Here is a 24,034-nt window from a genome sequence, read left to right as displayed (position 1 = left end):
CACCTTGAGACCCTCTCTGGTGAGTAGAGCGCTTTATAAACCCCTGATTGATTCATTGATTAATAGTTTCTAACAGTAAAACCCGCAAATTGTTGTTTTTACTGTGGAAAGGCTAGCAATAGCCCCAGAGGAAAGCACAGTCTGATACCTTAGCCCTGATAACTTCTGAACAATGGGGGTGAGGACCTTTCAGCCTATTAACTGGTGACATCTTCATCCTGAGGCCACTTTCTGGGCATAAATATGGCACCCCTGGAACCCAAGACCTCAGGTCACATCTGGACTGGCGAGAGGACGAAGAAGGACAGCCCTACTGACCCCTGGAGCTGGCAAGGAGGCTGCAGCAAAGCTGGACTGCACCTGATGCTCCTTGGGCTAGCAAAGAGAGGTCTGTGCCTGTGGTGCCTGGCTTGTGGAAAAGTCACTTCAGAGCACCAGGCCAAAAAGGTCAATTCCAAGAGTCAGAGTCAGTCGGCACCAGGGCCAATAAAAACTGAAGTAGCCTGTTCTAGACTGTGGAACGAGGCACAACCCCAGGAAGACCCTTGTTGACCGCAAATCATGCAGAGCATCTTACAGCATCATGTATAGCCAGTGTCAGGTCAGGGCCAATCCACTGAAGTCTATGGCAGTCTGAGCATAAAGTGTGGAACTGGACTTAAGACTGCTCTGTTGACCAGGTAACTGTCCACATCTCTTCTTATTGGCCTCTGTGACCTTTCCCGTTCAGAACTGGTCACTCAGTCCGGGACAGAGTAGTCAAATACAACTCTTTAAAACTTTTAGAAAGTTTTCAAACTTTTTGGTTACCAATGCATGTTTGCGCTTTGGACTAAAAAGCTCAGATTTACATTTTACTTAAAAATCTATATCTCTGGAACTCTGATGGATTATGCTCATCTTGGTGTCTAAAAAGTCATAAAAATTTTAACTATTTTTTTCTAATTGGAGTCAAATTCCTTTTGTGTTGTCAAACTTTGCTATTCTGTTGCGTGGTGTATGTAAGAACAAGTTACTTACCTTCGGTAACTATGTATCTGTAAAAGACATGTGTAGTTATAGATTCCTTACCTCAGAATTATCCCCAGGCGTCAGACTGATCCAGAGACATTTTTTCGTAGTCGTACCCCTGCGCGTCGATAGGTGGCGTCGGTCAACCCCCATCAGTCGTCGTGGTCGTCGGGATTACGTTGCAGTGTCTACTTAGACGCCACCCCTGCGCGCTGATGTCAGTTCTGCCAGGACTTTCCACCCCAGAAGTGCAGAGCCATGCAAGACGCGGACTACTGGTGCACATAATGGGGTAGATAGCATTTCACCTGATCCTGAGAAAGTGCCCTGATCTATAGGACTACAATGGCACAAAACATGTCGATCACTTGAGAGCTGGGCATACACCACTAGACACATTGTTACTAGTCCTGTGCCCCTTGTGACCCTCTCACTCTTTTATACTAGGCAGTTTACCTTCCCAATAAAGGTTTTTACGACTAACCGACCTATATTACATTCACTACACTTCACATCTACACATACTAGGCCCCTCACCTCCACTGCACCTACAGGCAGGAACAAAAGAACCTCGACAAAGAGCCCCGGTTTGAGTGCGCGTCAGGTACTACAGCGCCTACCTGACGAGGGGCAGGCTTATATGATGAAGCATGACACCGAGCTTGCTGGGTGTGTGAGAGCCCTAGGTCCGACAAGGGGAGCTCCACTTAATTGCATACAAGTAGTGGTCTCCACTGACACACTACATTTTGTCTTCCCCCTGTCTCCAGCCTTTTTAACACAGAGGAACTTCGTACCCATTTTGCTTACTAGACATCAGCTTGTGACAGGAGTCACAGGGCTTGAAACTGGTCTGATGATGGGACATCCCTCATGAACCTGGAGTCGAAGACTCGAAAAAGACGTCGACAAAAGTCGAAAGAGGGTTATTCAAAAAATGACTAAGGGGCACGCTCTCTCCGGATCCGCGCTGGCTGGTGCGGTAAAAGAAAGAACTGACGTCAGCACGCAGGGGCGGCGTCTAAGTAGACGCCACAACATCATCCCGGCGGTGCCGAGGATGGGCGGGAGTCGACCGACGCCATCGACCAACACGCAGGGGTACTGCTACGAAAACATTTCTCCGGATTCAGTCTGACGCCTGGGGGTAATTCTGAGGTAACAAATCTATAACTACGGTCTCTTTCAGATATGCTTTATACTAGTTCTTTTGTTCAATCCTTGCTGCTTGAAGCCACAGCTACCCAGGTTGCGCTAGAGGTTTTACAAACGAGCCTGGCTGGACCCAAGATGGTTTTGGGAGGGTATTACACAGTGAAGTCACACAACAACACACCATATAATACATCACAATCCTCACACAACCTATGTGTTTTATTAGCTCATGGCTGAGAGGGACACAGGAGAAAATTAATAATGGGTACAAGCTTACAGACTAACCTTAATGAGGTCACCCTGAAGGCAATTGTTCACTTCTCTGACATCTTTGCTAATTCCTATTTTAGACTTTGTGGTGCGATGTCACAGCAAGTTTGTAAAAAAAGAAAGAAGCTCAGGCAACTTAAGCCTAAACATATACAGGGATGCCAATATCTGGCACAGTAAAAGCAGAAAGCTCGTTATGATTCCAAGGAGTTTCCTTGTATTAACTCTGATAAATACATGCATGGAAAATGCAACCACCACTGTTCTAACAGGTGGCGTGTAACCAGACAACGGCTGAGGGCTGGATCTATGAAAAGGGTAACAATGAGTAATGCATATTTATCTGGAAAAAGTCACTTCAGCAGCCGCTCGTCTGACATCAGTTATCAAATTTCATGAATGGAGATAGCTCTGAAGGTTGCTGCCCAGATTGTGTAAGGTCTCCTAGGCCAAGGAGACACTGGGATGTGGAAAATCCCTGTCACCTCCCTGGGTGTGAACTGACTTACTGCTTTTAAATCAAGGAACAGCCAAAGTTATTGGTATCTGGACTATAGGCGGAGATGATTTGGACTTTGGAGGCTGTGGTAGCTATTAAGAACAGCTATTCTCTACCACAGAAAAGGCCCGTGCAATAGTAGGTATCATATCCAGTGAGAGAAAGCCTTCTTTGCACTTGAGTAGAGTGGGCCTCTTGAGGTAGCAACAATGAGAGTGGATGGTTCAAGAAGAAGTCATTGAGACCTGCTGGTCTTGATCGAGGCAGGCGGAGCAGGCTTATTTTTTTCTTTGAAGTACCTCATATTAGACTGCTGCTTCATGGATTAATAGGATGCTTCTATAGGCTGACAGGCACACCAGAACTCCCAAGCCTTGAAAGAGAGGAGTGCCGTTATGAGCAAGCTGGATCATCAGTGATTTTGCTGAGACCATAGCCATGTAATATTGCTGGAGGACTTAATTCTATGAGGGATCAAACATGTTCTTCCAATTGAAAGGGAGGTTGATAACTTTCTGCTGTGCCTCTCACCTAAGGTCAAGAGTCTTAAGCTATGCTTGCCAGCACACAGACATACCAGAGTTCATGGTCCTACTGGCAGCATCAATGAGGTCCAGAAACAGCAACTGTTTTTTATTTTACAGGTTCTTTCCAAAGGCTAAACATGAATTTGTACCTCCCAGGCACAGTATGCGTACAAGGATGAGTACATGTCGAAGTGGTGCCATGGAGGCAGTTGTAGCTCATCATGATGGTATTTGCATTGGCTTGACTCATGGAGGGAGCACCAGACTGGTGTGGTTAGTGTTTTGTGAGCTATGGTTGGATACACTTGGCTTCCTTCATCAAACTGGAGGACACTTTGCGCTTCAGGTAAGCAGACATCACTACAACAGATTTAGTTGGGGATGCCCAGAGACATAGACAGCAGTGTCTTTGGGAACCGGAAGCTTGCTGTTCAGAGGCTTTGAAATTACTGGCTTGGAGAACTGTTTCCTCTTGTTATTCATAGCCAGTCTGAAGACATTACCTCAAAGGCCAGGCTGCTCTCCAGGGAGCAGTTATTTCTACCAGCAGAGCAAGATAATACTTATGCTGTGGCAGTGGAACTAGGATTAAATGGAGATCGCCTCAGAAACCTTAGAAATGATTGCATGGACTAAAGGTCTTCATGACCTCCAGTATGGGTCTCCAGTTTGGTGTCTTCCTTTTTCCCGAGAATACCCTAAACTTAACTTCTTGAGAAAAGATGTGGATAACGAAATTAGAGTAGAATCACCCATCCCTGAACCCCCAACTGGAGTGGTCGGACGTGAGACCGGGACCTGCAACTGGATAGGGACTGCTGAGTGAGATGGGTTACCGGCTCGCACCAGTATGTACCTAGTCCTAGACCAATGAGAGCTGGTGGAGGATGGTGGAAACTCCATGAGGATCAGTGCCAGCTAACTCTGCATGTATGCCAGTATGTTGGAGAAAGACATACTAATAGTTGCACACAAAGAGCAGGCACGCAGGAAGCAACTATTTCTCAGGCAAGAAATGTAGTGATCCTACGGCCAGTGCTGCAAACGGCCAATCACACAATATGCATAGGTTGTACCCAAATCCTTTCTACAGGAGCTAGCCAAACTGTATAAAGATAAAAAGGAGGAAAAAATATAAAAAACATTAACAAAATGATCAAAATATCCAAGAAGAATTGAGGGACAAGGCTAAGCAAAAGAGAAACACTTCCAATATACACTGTTCATAGGACTGAGGTGTGCCACATGCTAATCATACATGCAGGATATCGGCATAAAAAAGCTCTGAATTAAGATCAATGGAGCTAATTTCTCACAAAACCATCTACAACTGACAGAAAAGTGTTATTAAATGAACCAGTACCAGTACACTTTGCCCATTTGCTCAAGTCAGGAATACCATATCTTGTGGTCTACACTTTTAAAGACCATGGAAGGTTCTTGCAATAACAATAATACACAGACATGTCCACAGTCCAGGATGCTTTAAATATTAGCCATCATAAGGTTATTTACATATTGCTTGGCATAGTCCAAAAGCAGACCGTAACAGGCAAGGCATCTGGTAAGAATTCGTGTTAGTGTTTCATGCCGGAGAAATACAACCTTCGCCAGCAATTTAAAAGTCCTGGCAGAGTTGTAGTCAGTCTGTAACTACCATATACATGAACAGCCACAAAGGTTTTCCAAGTGGTGTCTTACTTGCCACTGGATAGTAGTTCTCAGGGGCTCACAAAATTGTGTGAATGCTGGAGGTGAGGAGAAATAAATGTTCCAGTTATACTACCATGATCACATCAAAATTGGTTCAGATTATATTCTTTCCAAATAGTAGTAATTAAATGTGCTAAACTTGGGTACATAACAAATTGTCTGAAACTAAGGACTTAAAGTAATCTCAGAAAGGAAAAAGCAAATATATTCCTTTAAACACATATCCAGGTAATCTCCAGAAACAGAACCATAGTGCACCCAATGAATTATTTGTGATAAACATTTAATGATGAGAAAGCAAATGATAAGTGTAGGTTTGGGGACGTAAGGGCAATAACGATAAAGCTTTAAAAGAAGACAGAAGAAAACGGTCATAAGAGATTATGTTGAAACATTTATTATACACAAGGGCAACACCATTCTCGGCTCAGTGGAGGGTGTAGCGACTGAAACCAGCTCGAATAAGAAGCTATGAAATGATGTTGATTGCCAAAACACTGTTCGGCCGGAAAAGTAAAAACTGAAATTGATGAGCAGGTCTCTGATCCAGAGGGTATTTCTTTTGCAGGTCTCCTTTTCCTAGGCTTCAATACTTCAGCTAGGCTGAGCCCACACCTTCTTATTTATTTGACGGAAACTGTCAATCACAAAGGTCTAACTGGCAGACTTGAAGCCCTGTGGCAGAGGGCAGAGGGCTCGCGCGCTGAGCGCAGAAACTATTTTTAATTACCTTTTTCTTCGCTGCTGACTACTAGCAGCCCCACAGCTTCCTCGTCCCGCTGAACACGAGCGGTGGACGGCTACTCTTTTTTAAAAAACACCCCTCCTATCCCGCCCTCCTGACTCCTCCCACCTCCCTCGTCACAGCCTATTTAGGCTCCGCCCACTCTTCTCCCAGCGCAGACTTGAAGCCCTGTGGCAGAGGGCAGAGGGCTCGCGCGCTGAGCGCAGAAACTATTTTTAATTACCTTTTTCTTCGCTGCTGACTACTAGCAGCCCCACAGCTTCCTCGTCCCGCTGAACACGAGCGGTGGACGGCTACTCTTTTTTAAAAAACACCCCTCCTATCCCGCCCTCCTTACTCCTCCCACCTCCCTCGTCACAGCCTATTTAGGCTCCGCCCACTCTTCTCCCAGCGCAGACTTGAAGCCCTGTGGCAGAGGGCAGAGGGCTCGCGCGCTGAGCGCAGAAACTATTTTTAATTACCTTTTTCTTCGCTGCTGACTACTAGCAGCCCCACAGCTTCCTCGTCCCGCTGAACACGAGCGGTGGACGGCTACTCTTTTTTAAAAAACACCCCTCCTATCCCGCCCTCCTGACTCCTCCCACCTCCCTCGTCACAGCCTATTTAGGCTCCGCCCACTCTTCTCCCAGCGCAGACTTGAAGCCCTGTGGATGAGGGCAGAGGGCTCGCGCGCTGAGCGCAGAAACTATTTTTAATTACCTTTTTCTTCGCTGCTGACTACTAGCAGCCCCACAGCTTCCTCGTCCCGCTGAACACGAGCGGTGGACGGCTACTCTTTTTTAAAAAACACCCCTCCTATCCCGCCCTCCTGACTCCTCCCACCTCCCTCGTCACAAGCCTATTTATACGTCATCCATGCGTCAGCGCAGCGGACGAGCGCAGCGGGCGCGCCGTATACGCGCCGGAGTTGCGCCAGAGTTAAGCCCGTCTGCGCCCGTCCGCGGCCGGACGGGCCCAGGGGCCATACCCCCTGCCTCTTCTTTGACATATACTTCTGGACAACTTCTCTCCTGTACTGCTAACGTACCTCTTCCCCATTCTCTCATGCAGCACCTCCTTGCACTAGGTATCTATGTCCCCCACTCTGACTGTGTCACTCCTCCGCGCTCTTCGCCTCCCTTGCCTATCCAGGACACTAGACTTCCCCCCATTACAACCTCACCATCCTCTCACACTGCCTCTGCCTACCTCCTTAACACTCGCTCGGCAGGCAAGCATCATCTGGAACTGTTCAACCTTCTTACCACTGACTCCCCGGATATTCTGTTCCTAACGGAAACATGGTTCTCTGAAGCCTCTCTCCCTGATATTCTAGCCATCCTCCCCGACTCTTATTACATCCTCCGGGCCGACCGCCCCGACGGCAAGACCGGGGTGGGTGTTGCTATGATCGCCCGATCTACCCTTCAATTTCAGCCTCTCTCACAACCTTCTATAGCTGGGGTGGACTTTCTGGTCGCCCGCTCCACCAATCTCTCCGCGCCTCTTACTGTCGTCCTTGTCTATCGCCCCCCCCTGAGTATGCCTCTGTTTGTGGCCTCCCTGCAGGAACTTCTCGCTACCCTTGTAGTTAACAACTCTTCTGTTCTCCTGCTAGGTGATTTTAATTACTGGCCAGGCGACCCCAGGGAGGACCTAGCGTCCAAGGACTTCACGGCCACCCTTTCATGTCTCAATTTTAAGTCCCATGTATTGACCCCTACTCACAATCTTGGACACACACTGGACCAAGTTTGGTCATCCCCGGATATAGTTTCTTCCCCCAGCATTCTCCCTTGCACCTGGTCTGACCACTCTCTCATCTCCTTCACTATAAACATTGGTTCCCCTCACAAACACCCCCGCCCCAAGAATGTTTTCGCACGTAGCTGGAATCGTGCTGATCTGCCTTCCCTCTCTCATTCCCTCGCTTCTTCCCCCCCTGACCTCAATGGCATCTCTCTTGATTCACAGGCCGCCGCAGTTGGCAACTGGTTATCGTCTGCCTGCGATTTAGTAGCCCCCCTCAAGCTAGTTAAGTCCATTCGTCCACACGAGGCTCACCGCTGGTTTAACTCTGAGCTCAAGGCCCTTAAACTGGAACTTAGACGCTCTGAGTGCCTTTGGCGCCGTAGCTACTGCCCCGACCTCAAGGAGAAATATAAATCTCTTCTTAAAGAGTACAAGAAAGCCATTCTTGAGACTAAGTCTAAGTATTTCTCTGAACAAGAATCCTTTCGTCTAACAAATCTAAAGAGATCTTCTCCTTGGTCAAAAATGTGGCTACTTCTGATCGCGCTTGTCCTAATTTTATTCCCTCTCAGGCCCTCTGTTCTTCTTTAAACGACTTCTTCATTGAGAAGATCGTTAAAATTAAATCCAACATTTCTATCACTCCTTTTATTCCACTTCATTCTGTCCCCTCTGCGTCTAATTCCTCCTTCTCCTCTTTCCCACCTCTTTCTCTGGATTCCTTCTTAATCCTGCTAACTAAAATCAAATCCGGCTCTCCCACCGACTGTGCCCCTACTCGCATTCTTAAAACTCTCTTTACTTCTTGCCCTGCTGCCCCTCTTTCCCTCCTTAATGCCTCTCTCTCCACTGGATCGGTCCCCTCTCCATTTAAATCTGCTATTGTCTCCCCTATTCTTAAAAAACCTGGTCTTGATTCCTCCCTCCCTTCTAACTTCAGGCCCATCTCTCTTCTTCCCTATCTTGCTAAAATTCTGGAATCTTATGTCACCTCTTGTCTTTCTACCTATGTTGAGCAGAACCAACTTCTTGCTTCTCACCAAGCAGGTTTTCGCTCGGGTCACTCGACCGAATCTGTGGTGCTCGCCGTCCTTGACGAGCTGAAAGCCAAGGCTGACACCAACTCTCCCCAAGCTTTGGTTCTCCTCGACCTGTCCGCTGCGTTTGACACAGTCGACCATAACATTCTTTTGGACCGTGTCAGCGCAACGGGCATTAGAGGCCCTGCCCTTTCCTGGATCACGTCCTTCCTAACAGGACGTTCACAAGCTGTTCACCTCCCTGGTTTTTCTGCTCTCCCCCTCCCGGTGCCCTGTGGGGTTCCCCAAGGTTCTTCCCTTTCTCCTCTTCTTTTCAATCTTTACATTCACCCACTTATTTCTTCTCTTCTTCAGCTGGGGGTCTCGGTGTTTAATTACGCAGACGACCTCCAGCTTGTCTTTGACCTTTCTTCTCCTTCTCACTCCCTATCCTTCTTTCGTTCCACTATGGTCTTTATCTCTGGGTGGATGAGCGCCAATCATCTCAAGCTCAACCCAGATAAGACTGAGCTTGTCCTGACTGGCGGCTCATCCAGCCCTTGGTCCTCTGCTTTCTGGCCCCCCACCCTTGGTCCCCCCCCCACCCCGGTTGCCTCCGTTAAAACTTTGGGCATCAAGATCAGCCAGGACCTGTCCATGCATGGCCAGGTCAGTGCTGTAGTATCTTCCTGTTTTCTCTCCCTTCGGCTGATCCGAAAAATTTCCCGTTTCTTTTCCCTTGAATCTCTTAAAATTATCATTTCGGCCCTCATCACTTCTCGCCTCGATTATGGTAACAGCTTGTTCGTGGGTATTCCTGCCTACGAAACCCGCCGCCTCCAAGCAATCCAGAATCAGGCTGCCCGTCTCATCTTTCGCCTGCCCAAAACTCACCACATCACTCCTGTCCTCAAATCCCTTCACTGGTTACCCATCTTGCAGAGATCCTTGTTCAAACTAGGTTGCCTTGTTTACCGGGCCCTTGATCGCTCTGCACCGGCGTTCATCAACTCTCTTATCTCTTCTCACACCCCTGTCCGTACTCTTCGCTCATCTTCTTCTGCCCTCCTCACTGTTCCCCGTTTCCGCAAAACTCGCACCGGTGGGTCTAGATTTTCTGTTCTTGCACCCCGGTTTTGGAATTCTCTTCCTCTTTCTATGCGTTCTATCCCTATCTTTTCACACTTCCGTAAAGCGCTTAAAACATTCCTGTTCTCTTTAGCCTACTCCTGTTAATCCTCCCTGGCCCTGTTTGTTCTGCTCCCTAGACCTCCCAGCGCCAGGAAGCCGTTTTGGCCATCGTGCGCTCTACAAATAATTTCATTCATTCATTCATTCACAAACAAAGACACTAAGGAAGGAAAGGAAGGCATTTAGGAATGAAAGAAAGAGTCCCCCAAGTCTAGGTAGAGGACTGTCCATATGGAACGTTTTCAAGCTTCAATATGAAGCAAAACAAAGACCACTTATATTTTGCTTGTAGTCCAAAAATTGAAGCAGTCTTCCAGTAGAAAACAGTTCAGCTCTAAATCTTGAAGAGCCTTTATTTATTCTGTGTGGGTAAGGTGAAAAAGTACTTCTATTTCACTGTCGCTGTTCTTGAAAAGATGGCTTGGTTCACAAAGGAACCAATACCTAATCAGTCACTTCCGTTACATGCCAAAGAAAAAGAATGTGGATTGATGCTGGCAAAAATCAATATTTTTTCGTACGGACCTTAAAGGGCGATTATCTATAGAGACTAATTACTGTGTAGAGCACATCTATCTCTTTTGGCCCTGAAGTAAGGAGAAAAGGGTAACACAACAATAATATTATCTTATGCTATTGGTGTTCTTTAGCATTGTACTGCACTGTACTGGTATTTGTGTAATGATTTTCCACCCCTTGCAAGTCTCAAAGTAATTTCTGGGTGGTCGAATAATTAGCACCTCCATCGTTAACATTTACTTAGCACTTGATACCCCTCCAAAGAGTGGTTAGAGCACTTTGATTTGCATCGGGTTTTTGGGCGCGCTTTGGAATGCATAGTGAAATGGTGTTGGTTTTAGTGAGGCCTGTGTGGGACATGTTAGGAGGGGTGTATGGTATGGCAGTGCTGCTACTGTGGAGGTACAAAAGCATTAGGTGCAGTTGACCCTAACAGACACAATTGCACAAACAGGTACTTACTGGTTTTCGGCGGGAACTGTATCATAAACCAAGACTGCCACTGAACAAAATGTCATCAGTCGGGACAAACTAGGTAAGTACCATATTAATTCAAACCATGAGCAATAGAAGACCAACCCACTAGAGGTACTCTTTTCTTTTCTATAGCAAAACTGCAAATAGGTGCTAAGTCGCACTCGTCATAATACAAACATGTGAGCGAAGAAAATGCAGTAATATTATCACAGTGACAAATTAACTCCTACGGGTACAGTAACATTTCCAAATATTTAGGCCCCATCAGACAGGAGGAGGTAGGTAGCTTGGTACACGGAACATCTAGGTCTGTGAGTATACCCAGTAAGACAAATTTAGGCTCCACCCGAAAGAAAGCCCCCATTATCTTGTCTAATTCAGCCAGTATTACACTTCTGTATTGCTGTTTAAGTGATCATCTCCAAATCAAATGCAGAAAAGACCCTCTATTTTCCCTAAACGTCAGACACTTGGGGGATTCCGCCTTCCCAAAAATATGTAATCGGGGCCCAACCAAAATTAACTTGAAGCAGGATCTTAAATTGTATAAGCCCCAGGCTTAAATTAATTGTTGTTTCTCTAGGGTGCATTAGCGCTGCCTTCCAGTCCGTATCATATAATTGACCCACCTCACTTTCCCATTTAGCCCTCAATCTTGTTAGGGAGTCCGATTAGTTGTTATTTATAGTTCTGTAAGTGTATGACACTACCTTCTCTTCTATCTAGCCCAGGAGCAGCCTACCCTTGAGTGGTGAATATTCAGGGAGCTCCTGCCCATCCAGCCCCTTCGCCTTCCAAGCATGCCTAAGCTACATGTAATTGTACTACTGCGCATCACTAAAGTGGTATCCCCACTGAAGGGAACTAAACGATATAAAACCTCCTTCTTCCCGAAGATCTCCCAGCCTAGAGATCTCGACGAGATCTCAAGCTCCGAAGCCTCTCAGCTTTTGCATTTCGGAGCCTTATCCCCGTACATAACAGGGTCTAACAGGTGTTCATGTTCTCTCATCCCATAACCCTACCAGACTTGGACCAGACCTTAAGCACCACCTGGGTCACCGGCATCATGTGTCATCTCCTTCCCTCCGTAAAGGGAATACAGATACAGCCTAGTATGAAGCTGGCTCCTTTCCAAAGCTTATGTGGGATGATCACCAGCAACATAAACCCAGTCATTTATCCCAATCAAGCCAGCCGCCCAATAATAAGCTCAGAGGTCCGGTACGACAATACTGCCATTGTACTGATTACGTTGTAGCATCTTCAGTGCCACTCTAGGGTCTGTCCTTCTACAACAATTTACGGACCTCTCTGTCTATTTTCATAAAGATCTCATCCAAGAACCTACAATAGGTATTTTGAAGGACATTCAAGAATTTCGGCAGCGTGATCATTTTAAATATGGCACTCTGCCCAATAATGTTAGCAGTAAAAACTTCCAGCGATGCACATGGAATTCAGCGAGAACCCTAGGGAGGTTCCTGGTTCAAGCTACACTCCATGTCTGAGGTGACATAAATTTCTAGGTATTGAAAACCATCCTTGTCACTCCGTATCCTCCCTGGGATAGCCAATTAATCTGTGTCCCTACTTGCCAGGGACAAGAACAATTTATCCCAATTTATTTTATATCCCGAGTGGGCACCATAAGATTCAAATAACTGAAATATTCCTGAGATCGTGTCTTCCGGAAGGGTGACATACAGGAGGATGTCATACGCGTACAATTCCTCCAGCACTGGAGGTACTCCTAAGTAACCCTTGAGTATTATATAGTTTTAACCCAGTAGTGCTAGAGCTCCAACTCGCAAACAGAGATTTTCAATGATGGTCCATTTGAGAGCCAACACCACCAGATAGAAAGGGCAAAATGAGTCTAGGGTCCCCGCAGGAGCTGTGGTCCTTGATCTTTTTAGTAGAGTGTTCATTAGATTTTTAGGATACAAAAGGAACAGGCAAGATTTAAGGAGGTTAAGAGGAGCAAGATAGGGAAGGTACCTTTAATATATTTTTCCTTTAGCTGGACATTTTTAGAGAAAATGGTAAGAAGAGTTTGGAGAATGAGAAGGAGGCGCAACCACCAAAAGATTACAAGGTCAGTAGGAGAGAGGGCGGGGAAGTGGAGGAAGAGTTCACAACATGTGGCCTGAAAGAAGGATACTGATTACTAATCAACCACACAGAACGAACTTCTAATTTGCAAATACACAACATTACAGTATCACCAAAGCACTGCTTAACATTTTAATCCTGAAGTATCCAGATACCCCAAATCACACCAACAAGAGAGGTCCACTGCCTTGTAGTATGCAACTACATTAGCTGGGATAGCGGCTCCAGAGCCTCACCTTTGGTGTCTTTCCCGCAGAGGCATATCTTGACATTGTGCAGCCAGCAAACAAAGGCCGAGAGTGGGGGGTGGAGAGAAGTAGATGCAACGCTCAGAGGTAGCCCAAGATCAGGCTGCTAAAAAAGTAGGTCAGAGCATGTGTGGGCTGTCCAAGCCTAGGGCATCAACATGTAGAACTGCTGTTTTCAAAACAAGTTTACAGTAGGTTAGTCTTTGATCCTACACCAAATCTGTGCATGTGGGTGGAGGAGAAAAGAGAAAGCACAGTATTTAGCAGAGAGAGGAGGAGCAGGCAATAAGAGAGTGCTGTGCTGAAAGTTATGGTGCCAATTGGCTGGTTTTTGGAACTGTGGTTGATGTGAACAGCATGTGGAAATGGAAGGGTAAGCGTATTTAGTAACGAGGCAGTGCAAGTGATACATGCATTAGGGTAGATGATGAGGATGGGCAGATCTTGTCAAATGTTACCTCACCCGTCAGATCACGCAACAATGAGTCTGCAGATTAATTACGCTGTCAGGGTAATTTGAAAGGACGTCACTGCTGGCACAGCACCACAGTTTGGTATGATTAGAAGCACCACAAAGATCACGGATGCTTTATTTCCGACACCTCAGCACTATGTTGATTGTGTGTGTATGATGTTGGTACTTTAAAAGATGGCTGGGTAACAGTGTGTTAAACTGTGTGAGTATTGCATTTTGAAGATTTTGGAGAGTGATGCATTGTTCTTGGTATGGTTTTTCGAGCTCCGGTATTCTAGTGCGCATTTAATATGCACTTATAATATCGACTGAACTGTTTGCTGATCTTGGTCTTGGGTTTCTGAGTTGTGTTGGATTTTTTTTGGCATTTTGCTTCAGTTTAATGCTGTTAAAGAGCAAAACGTTGTAATGAGTTTGACTTTTGGCACGATGCTGGCTGCACAAGAGTGGTGGCGTTGCTTCTTGTGGGTTCTATCATAATGGAAGCGTTTTACTAATGGCACGGAGAACTGGAGAATCTGAATGCGCTCAGCATTGATGTTGACTAATTGAAACGTCATCCCATAAAATTGGGGAAATTGTGTTATTATCTTCCTCAAGAGCACCTATTAAACCAATGTTGATAGGACAACAAGGCTCACTGGGGGAGGAGCTACGTAATCGTCTAGGCACACGTTCACCCACAAGGAAGCATCCTGGTATGTGGCAGAGAGTGAGGATGCAGCATCCTCTGCGTTTGGATTTTCTGGCACTACACTTCTCTAGAGCCCAGTACCGGCAGCTTTGGAGTTGTGCTCAAGTTAGTTGAAAGGCATTGTCAGCTGCAAGGCTGCCTGCAGTGCCACAGAATGCAGAGGAACACTCAGCTCCTCCTCTTCCATGTAAGTTGAGCATCAACACCATGCAGAATAGTGAGTGGGGCATAGCTCGCCAACTGCCTTGCCACAAACCGTCGAACACTCTCAGATTTTCTTTTACGGCCTTTGTATTTTAATGGGCTGTTTTGTACCACTTTGGCATTAACCGTGTGCTCCTTGTTCGGCATTCTATTCCAAGCATGCAATCCCAACTTTCTTTTTCTTAAAGTTTCTTTATTGTGCATATCCACAAAGACAGTGTCTATTCATTCCACAGTACAAAGCTCCTAAAATCCAAATACGAGGTCAGGTTACAAATGCATGATAATGTGCGTTCTAAAAAGAAATATAACACTTAAGTATATATAGATCGTGTTTAGGGCCTACAAGAAAGGTAACATAATATGCCGTGGCGAATCGTTAGGGCTGCAACATATGCCCACAATTTGTTGGGATGGCTCAGCAGTGAAGATTTGAAGTCTCGGGCACCTCTGAATGGTGCACTGCAAAGTGTGCATTACTGCCAAACTTATTTGTCCCTAAAGAGGTTTGGCGGTTTGTACCCTTGTGGGAGTTGAAAGGAAAGGACAATGCCACACAACTAAAAGAGAGAATGTCGGGTATGGTAGGGGGTGGGCTACGAAAACATGAAAATTAAATCCAGAGCTGGCAAAACATAAGAAATTCAAGGCACCTTCTATACCAGAAACAGCAGTTATGTCCATTTAGATGCCCACCCTGATTAGGCCAATTACCTTTGCCCAGAAATAGATACTAGATTGGGTTTTGTGTATGGCAGTTGTTCGAATTGAGATCCCTTCTGTGCCCAAGTATTTACACTGCAGGAGAGCTTCCCCATAAGTATAACCCACCATTTACACGAAAAGGTGAAGACTTTATCATTATTTTAAGAGAAGTATTAAAAGCTCAAGAGAAAGTCCACCACAGTCCAGCTCAAACACACCCTCCAAAGAATGCAGAGTTCACACAAACAGTAATAGGCAGTAATAGATTGAACCTACTAGGCCAAACACTGAGATCTTTTCAAGCAGAGATCCTGGCTTATAACAGTAACTAATACTGCGATGCTCATACCAGCCCAAATAATACTTCCTACTAAATGGGCAGCCTCAGCACCTGCAAACAGAGGAGTTGGTGATGCTAGTGGAAGCATAAAATAAGATACAACAAGGCTGCATGCCCAGCAGTGAGGAGAAAAACAAACAGCAAACCCATGCTCAAATCCACTCATTGCTGGACACACTACTCAATTCAATTCTAAATCTTTATTCGATTGTAGGTTTTACAATCATAAAAGTACAATTTATAAACACACAATAAAAAATGACGTTACAAACAGTTCACTTCAATTGGCAAATAGAGACACAGTATACAGTACAATATATCAAACAGTATGAGCATGGGCAACATATGATTAAAAATATAAATAACTGTAATATTAAAAACACCTAAAAAAAAATTTTTTGCAGTGTGGTTAGCCATCCATGCTTTTCCTAAAGCAGATGGCTTTTTTAAGAAAATTACATACAAATAAAGTGCAATCGCTATTCAGTAGTTGTAAATAATAAAGTGCAGGTTTAATTTGTGTAAAACTCAATTTTTTGAGGCATGGTTTGAGGTATAGTTTCCGTGGGATAGAATAATATGGGCAGATAAAAAGGAAGTGTGCCAGATCTTGAGGAGACTTACCGTCGCAGCCACAAGCTGGCAACACTTCGCCCCGTTGAACCCCGCTAGGGACTGCCAGTAGAAGATGGTAGAGGTCAAAGCGGAACCTTGTTAGCAAAAATCTTTCATAGCTAGACATAGGCCAAGTCAGGTAGGGTTCCATTTGCAAGCAAGTTTTTAATAAAAGATGTTTCCTAACACTGACCTTCTGTATCTCAACCTCTTCTCTGTCAGTACCTCTTAACAGTAGTATAGCGTTCTTGACCAAGCTCACATCAGATTTTGTAATTAAGTTTGGGGCATAGAACAGATCCTGTCGATCAATTGCCGTTAGGCTGTCCTTTATGTACTTCACCCACGGTATTTTAAACCTCCCATCTAGATTTAAGGCTTCTTTCATTATAGCATGTGTTAATGGGATGTCATTATTCAGCCAACAATTCAGCCAACATATGACAGGGCTTACTGCTATTCTGTCACCTAGGTAGGGGATCCCCAGTTCCTCGTGAACCAAGTAGTTCCCAATACCCCTGGGGAGTCTCAGAATCTTTTTTAGGAAGTTATTTTCTGTGACCTCTAGGTCTTTACTCTTACGATAGCCCCAGAGCTCACTCCCATAGCAGGCAACCGCCACACTTTTTGCCTGGTACAGTTTAAGCAATGCGACCGTCGGGCAGTTGCCGATTTTTTTAGCAAAGCCGAGAATGGCCGCATTGACCCTTATTGTTTCTCCCTTCTTCTTGGAGACTGCAGGGCCCCATGACAGTTTATAATCAAGCAGGACCCCGAGGTAAGAAAAGGAGTTGGTTGATGGAATTTTCTCACCGTTTATACTAAAATGGTCTGATTTCAAGCCACCCTTGCCTACTTTCATGACGTAGGACTTGGTATTATTTATGCTTAAACCGCGTGACTCCATAAATTTGTGGAAGGAGTTTAATAGTTTCTGGAGACCGATTGCTGTTCTAGAAATAAGAACAGCATCGTCTGCGTAGAGTAATACAGGTACCCCTTTGCGCTCAACTAAGGGGTAATCTGCTTCTACGTTGAGAAGAAATTCCTCCAGTTCATTAATGTACAGGTTAAATAAAAATGGGGCCAAGATGCAGCCCTGTCGGACACCTCGATTTATTTTAAATTCGTCCGTTACATTAAGATCTTGGGAGTAACGGACGTTCGCTCTAGTATCTGTATGCAGATCAGCGAGGAAGTAGACAAGGTTACTCTCTACACCCATTCTCAACAAGGCAGCCCAGAGTTGGCTTCTGTCTACACAGTCAAATGCGGACGACAAGTCCATAAATGCCATGTAGACAGTGCCTTGTCTCGCTAGTGTATACTTGCTTAGGATAAGGTATAGGTTCAGGCACTGCGTGATGGTCGAGTGCCCTGGTCTGCACCCATATTGTATAGGAGAAAGGATGTTATTATCTTTAGCCCAAGAGGACAACCTGTTGAGAATTACAACCCCCACCACTTTAACTACTGAATTTAGTAAAGAGATTGGCCTGTAGCATAACGGGCTACTGCGATCGCCCTTTTTAAAAATGGGGACTATAGTGGAGAGACCCCAAGTTCTGGGGCACCCAGTTGTCGCTGCGGCATTGATTACAGCAGTAAGAACCGGAGCCCAGAAAGGGATGCTGGACTTAAACAGGTCCGGCGGCAATCCGTCCGGACCTGGGGCCTTGTTGGTAGTTAGACCCTGTATTCCCCTAACAGTCTCTTGTAGTGTGAAACACAGTGGAGTCACAGTTGAAGATAAAACATCATAGCCTACCCGATGCTCGTTACTCTTAAAAATTGTACTGAAGTGGGACACCCACTCCCCCTCTGAAATGTTTGTTCCAAGGGCTGTGTCGTTTGGGTTGTCAAACAAGGGTTTATTAATTATTTGCCAAAACTTGCTGCTGTTCCCCAGCACTGAGGGGTCTAAAAGGGATTCAATAACGTTAGCCTTGATTTCCTTTTTTCTGGTGGCTGTGGCTTTCCTATAGGCCATACGGAAATTTTTTATCAAATCGCAATCTCTGGGGTTGGCTTTTAATGCATGTTTCAGATCCCTACTTGCCTTTGAGCAGTTATAATCAAACCATTTGGAATTATTCTCACTGTGTCCCTTTGTAGGCGCTGTGAGCATGGAGCCGATTTTAGTAACCAGCCCCTCGAACCTGGACAAAATGTTCACGTGGCTAGATTCAGTCGATAAGCATACAGACAGCTCCTCTTCACAAGCGCTGGTTATTTTAGTGTACAGGGTATCTTGGTTTATCATTGACCATCTAATGCGACGCCTACCATTTACACACCTTAGCGTGCCATGGTCAGTGCGTGGCTGTCGTTTTGCTAATAATGGTCCACCCAAGTTTAAAAGAAGGGGGTTATGATCACTGTAAACACTAGTGAGGATAGTAAAATGCAAGACCCAATAAACAACGTCTGGAGACATTAGTATGTGATCAATAAAGGTTCCCTGCCCATGTCCTTTAAAGGTTGGGGTGTCAAAAATTTTAGTATCGGGGACCAACGACATGGCTGCAGTCAAATTGTATTCATTCACTAAGTCGTTTAAATTCTTACCGCCCCTACTATGAGAGAAGTGAAAGCCTTCCTCAATATTACACCCTAAGGACCCCATTGGCGTCTTCGCTGGGTTTCCACATGGTTGAACATTAAAATCGCCTGCTAACAGCAAGTACCGTGATACAGAGTAAACATTTTTGCTCAATAAGTCAAGTAGGGAGGCAATGTTACAAACTTCATTACTACTATTTGCATTGTAAAAGTTGACCAGTGTCAGCACATTCTTACCATTTTTTATATCAATCATCTGTGTATTCAAATTAACATTGTGGCAGTTGCTTATATTGCAGCGCATACCTAGGTTAATAAAAATGGCCAGGCCGCCCTTGGCTCTGCCCCTGGTCGAAGCAGCCGCTGGGTTAATAAAGCTTAGAAAACCCTCAATGTGGACATTTTTATTCTCCATCCAGGTTTCTTGAAGACACACAATGCTAAATTTTCTAATGAATGTTAGCCATACTGGGTCTCGTAACTTATTTGCCAAGCCTGCGATATTCCATGAAATTAAATTAACACCATCCACAGGTACGGGGCAAATAACAGGCTCTCTAGTAAATGGGGTAGATGTTGGGGTGGGCAACACTGCACCAGCTACCGCCAAACCCGTGGTGCTCGTTGCGATTGACTCCCTATGCTCGGATAAAGGGACAATTGCCCCATTCTTGGTATGAGGGTTCGCGATTTTAGGTGAAGAATCCGTTGTTAACAATGGTATAATGGGGTGGTTTTCGTGGTTACCTACTGTACTTTCTGTCTTATTGGCGCTGCATTCAGTGACACCATTTACTGACCTTACATCATCCAGTAATGTTGAAGGCACCTCAATTTCCCCAATGAACACTGGAGGGGGCACTGTAGGGGAACTGCTATTTTTTTCAACAGTTATAGGAGCAGTATACGTATCTTTTTCGCTGCAACGACACCCCAGCTTCACAGGTGACCTTATGGGGCATGAAGCTCTTTCCCCACCCCCCGTGGCTTCAGCACTCCTTAAACATCAGTCGCAATCCTCCAGGCCACTAAAGGCCTCAAACCTGTTAGAAAGCTCTAAGGGCGTAAATGGTAACAAACTTGACATATTCCCGATTGAACCTGTTTTATGGTGAAAAGGTATAGTATTCCACCCATGTATAACTGGTAAGGGAGCCGGTTGGTACATGTATGCAGGGTTCAGAGCTGACTCAACGTTATGGAATTGGGAAATAGTGAAAAGATTGTTATTGAGGTGTTGTTGGGGGAGGACCGTGGATCTGGGGTAGAAGTACGTCAGGGGGCGTGGTACTATACAATTCTTTTCATTGCCGTATGGCCAGTTCAAGATGTGATATACAGCTTTTCTGTCTCTGAAGTTTATAACCACGACATCGCCGCCAATGTCCTTCGCTCTACCCCCCAACCAGGACAGGCGCCGGACATGGACTATCTCTCCATTTATTGCAGTGGGTTTAGGTCTATAGAGGGAGAGCCAATGCGTTATTTTGTTTTTTAATTGTGAGTAACCCTCTCGTTTACCGTTAGGCAGTTCCGGGACCCCAGTGAGTATGACCACATATGGTAGTGCCTCTGGGGGGAGTTCTGTGGGTGGTATCCTAGGCTGGCCCCCACTGCCCCAATTATTCTCCTTCCCTTCAGGTCTAAGGAGTCCATCCGGGAGAATACTAGATTCCCTAGATGGAATAGTGATTGTATTACTGGGTGGCATTGAAGTTGGTCTACCCTGGCCAGTAGATGGGGCTGTTGGTAAGGATTTATTACTGGTATTACCAGCATGAACTTTCGGGGCCACGTTTAGGGGGTTAGAGGCAGCTGGGATTGCAACGGCTGCCTGGCTATTACTTGTACTGGGTTTAGATGGAATAAGACCCACAGTGTTTTTTGGGAGGGATTGAGTAGTTGTAATGACTTGTTGGTGTTGTGCTACTCAGCTACATCTCACCCAATCAGAGAAGCAGGAAAAGTGAAACAAACAGAATAAAGGCCCATCGAGCATCTTCTGTGCCCACCATGTTAAAGACATGGACCCAAGTCGAAATTGAAGATTCAGCCTAACTCTTTTTTATCCCCAACCAAAGCCTTCTCGCAGTCATCTGCACCTGAATTCCCATATTACAGGCCTATCAAAGGCCATCTGTTAACATGAGGGATCTAAGTAGACAACAACAGCTTTGAATGCCCAAGCAATAACGACAGAGGTAATATTTTAAAACGTAAGGACCATATGCTAACTGCAGGATATGAGAAGTTAAGTCCCCTGAAAAGCAACAGAAGAAGCTTGTAACCCTAGAAGGTTATCCACAACAAACTACTAGCCTAACTCGGAGGCAGGAGTGGCTTGTTGACTCATATAAGAAGCTGAAAAACATCAGAATGGGCAAAGAAAGAATGTAGTGTTATTGGCTGTGGAACCCAGCCGAGGCTCGTGCAGGTAAGAGCGGAGGGGCGGTGGGGCCGGGTAAGGGAGGTTTTCGATGGACAGTGACGAGGGAAAATTAATGATTTGATTTTCTCTTGTCATCGTCCGTCGAAATCCCCCCTCACCCAGCCCCACCTTCCCACCACTCTTACGGGCACGGGTTGCAGCTGATGGAACCCTTTACCGTAATGAAGAACTGGGGATAAAGAACTCTACCCTTCAAGCTGGTCGTCAATTTCTATCAATGATTCCCAATCTGGACTTGATTAGGACATTGGAATGTTCAGCAGTCCACTCAAGTCAATGGAGTGGCTGAAGGCCAATAATGACTGAATAGTCCTTCGCTTACAACGTTCAAATTATTTTGTTTTTCTTTCTTATGAAGAAAATTCTACCCCCCATTGGGAGGAATGTTCTAATAGCTCTATAGCCCACCGGCCTCGGACTCTACGGAATGTTAAAGAACCTCTCTCCCTTGTTGTGGGCCCCCTGGCTGCAGCCCGGTTCTGTAAATCAGGTTGAGGGCCTTTAAAGAGCTTCATAGCCTCGACAGAGGGCCTTAAGTCTATAATGTAGTGCGAAAGAGCATGATAAAGCAATTCCACTTCTACATGACGCCTTCTCCTGTACCGTGATCGACAAGGCCCTTGTTCACTATAGTCTGGATCCAAGCCTGCTCTCTTTACATGGAAACCATAACTTTGTGCCCCCTCTTCACAACATTATTTTTATTTCTTCAATTAATCATGCTAGCATTCTACTCATTTTACAATAATTATTTCATCTAGATATATTTGTCTTAAACCTTTACCATGTTAAATGATGCGATGTACATTGAAAGTTTAACTGTCTTAAAACAACCCTTTGCTGATTATGTGAATCATATTCCCAAATACCACCGGTTTGGTTTTGATCCTTTCCACTTTCACTTTTCCTCTGGGTTGTGATAATTTGTATGCCATGCATTTTATTTATGTGCAGGAAAGGCTCATGTAGGCAAAGGTGTTTAATAAATCTGAAACCTGAAAGACTCCCTGAGCAGGATACCACATGGGAACCTTCACGTATCTGCAACAGACGCTTAAAACACTGCATTAATAACAGAATTGCTCTTACAAGCTCTAAAACTGTACATGTATACTCATTAAGATGTCCTCCTACCTCAAGTGCTGCTCCCCATAAAGCATACGCGTTTATTTCAGGCTTGTAAGTTTGGTCCAGCAGCAAATCTACAAAAAACAGAACAAAACAGAACTTATTAAAAACAAACCTTAATAAATTAATCTTTTAAGTCACACCTAAAATAACTCATCGTGGGTTATATTGTGACCCTCAGTTTACCCCTTTTTAAGTCAAAGAACGCCCGGTTCCATTCTATAAACTTTCTACGCAACGCATTCAGTCCAATGCACTTCAAGGCAGAGTAAACGTCCCAGCAGCAGCTGCATTTACCACCTCTAGTAACCAACGTCGGCAGCTGCGTGAACTAGATTGTGAGCCCTCGGACGCCACGGTTCACCGGTGGGCAATGTCAGTACAAAACAGCTGCTTACCGACTGCAACTTCCTCTCTGCTTCTGATTGGCTGCTGATGCAGTCGGCGATGCAATGAAAAGCACGGCTTTTCGTCACACAATGCACGCGCAACGCTTCTCAACTCGATTTCAAAGTGTTTCACTTACAGCAGTTCCGGAAAGTGCTGCTGCTGCTGGTTGTTGTGCAATAAGGAAGGAGGAGCGAGTAGTTGTGAAACATCTCCAAGGAGCACAATAAAAACTGAACACTAGACGTCTTGTAACATCTATAACAGCATGTAAGCAAGTGTCTGATTACATGAACACAGCCATACCTGATCAACAATGTACAAATCTTGTAAAGAGCAACAAAAGGCATGTCAAATCTGAAGACACTTTTCGAGTCGTAGACAATAGAGTTCTGTAAAATAATTTTAAAACGTGTAACCATGGATCGAAATTAAATGATGCCTTTCAAGCATATTTTGCAGATATTTGGAAGCCAGGGATTACTTGACTCATCGAAAGCCACATATTACTATTTGAGTCTCGGTTCCACGAGTGTTAAGGTGCAGAGTAGCCAAAGTTTACTTCAGGGGATGATAGTCACTATGACAAACTAAAAAACACTTAATGAAGGACAAGTTACTTACCTTTGGCAACGTTCTTTCTGGTGGATACTCTATATAACCACAGATTTCTCACCTTGTGAATTACCCCAGGAGACAGTCTGATCAGGTAATTTTTCTCAGAATTGCTCCTGCACCACTAAGTGGTGTTGTGGTGCTCCGCATTAGCTTTGTCCCGCCATGGAAGTGACACCGGATCAACATTTAAGCGGCATGTTGATTACTTTCTTTACAATATCCGTGCCATTGGAGGCAGAGCTTACTGCTCAGATATGACAGTGAGCAGATCTCAAGTCTGAAATCTTTCTATGGATAGTGAAGAGTACATTCCATAGACCGGGGAGGAGGGAGGACTGCAAGGGACCTGCGGTTTGATATACTATCCACCAAAGTAAGGGTTACCAAAGATAATTAACTTGCTCTTCGGATGGATACTTCTAACTGCACATTCCTCACACTGTGAATAAATACCAAAGTAGTAACTCTCGACTTGGTGTATTAGGGAATATCACGCGGCTGAAGGTATCAACTTCCCGACGTACAAAATTGGTGTCTCCACGTATGCTGACGATACCCTGCTGTATGTTCGGGATCCGGAATCCAACCTTAAGTCAGTGATCAGAGAGGTTGTGCGGTTCGGGGCCCTCTCGGGCCT

The 24,034-nt window shown here is 45.2% G+C and overlaps 1 protein-coding gene across 8 annotated transcripts in view; it reads right to left on the bottom strand.

Annotated features, from left to right (window-relative positions):
- Positions 1-24,034, bottom strand: part of LOC144755958 (signal transducer and activator of transcription 5B) — a 1,707,375-nt gene that overhangs the window by 1,157,784 nt on the left and 525,557 nt on the right. For 7 of the 8 annotated variants that reach the window (XM_078645393.1, XM_078645400.1, XM_078645396.1 and 4 more), the window contains one exon: positions 22,399-22,466. The gene's annotated coding sequence lies outside the window, so the exon portion shown is untranslated. Of the gene's footprint in view, positions 1-22,398; positions 22,467-22,578; positions 22,798-24,034 lie in introns of those variants that run through there. The other variant, XM_078645399.1, reaches the window with a different exon arrangement.

This window comes from Lissotriton helveticus, chromosome 5_1, assembly GCF_964261635.1.
Source record: "Lissotriton helveticus chromosome 5_1, aLisHel1.1, whole genome shotgun sequence".
NCBI lineage: Eukaryota > Metazoa > Chordata > Amphibia > Caudata > Salamandridae > Lissotriton > Lissotriton helveticus.
Note: the sequence above shows the minus strand (reverse complement) of the source record. Positions and strands in the feature narration are given on the sequence as shown.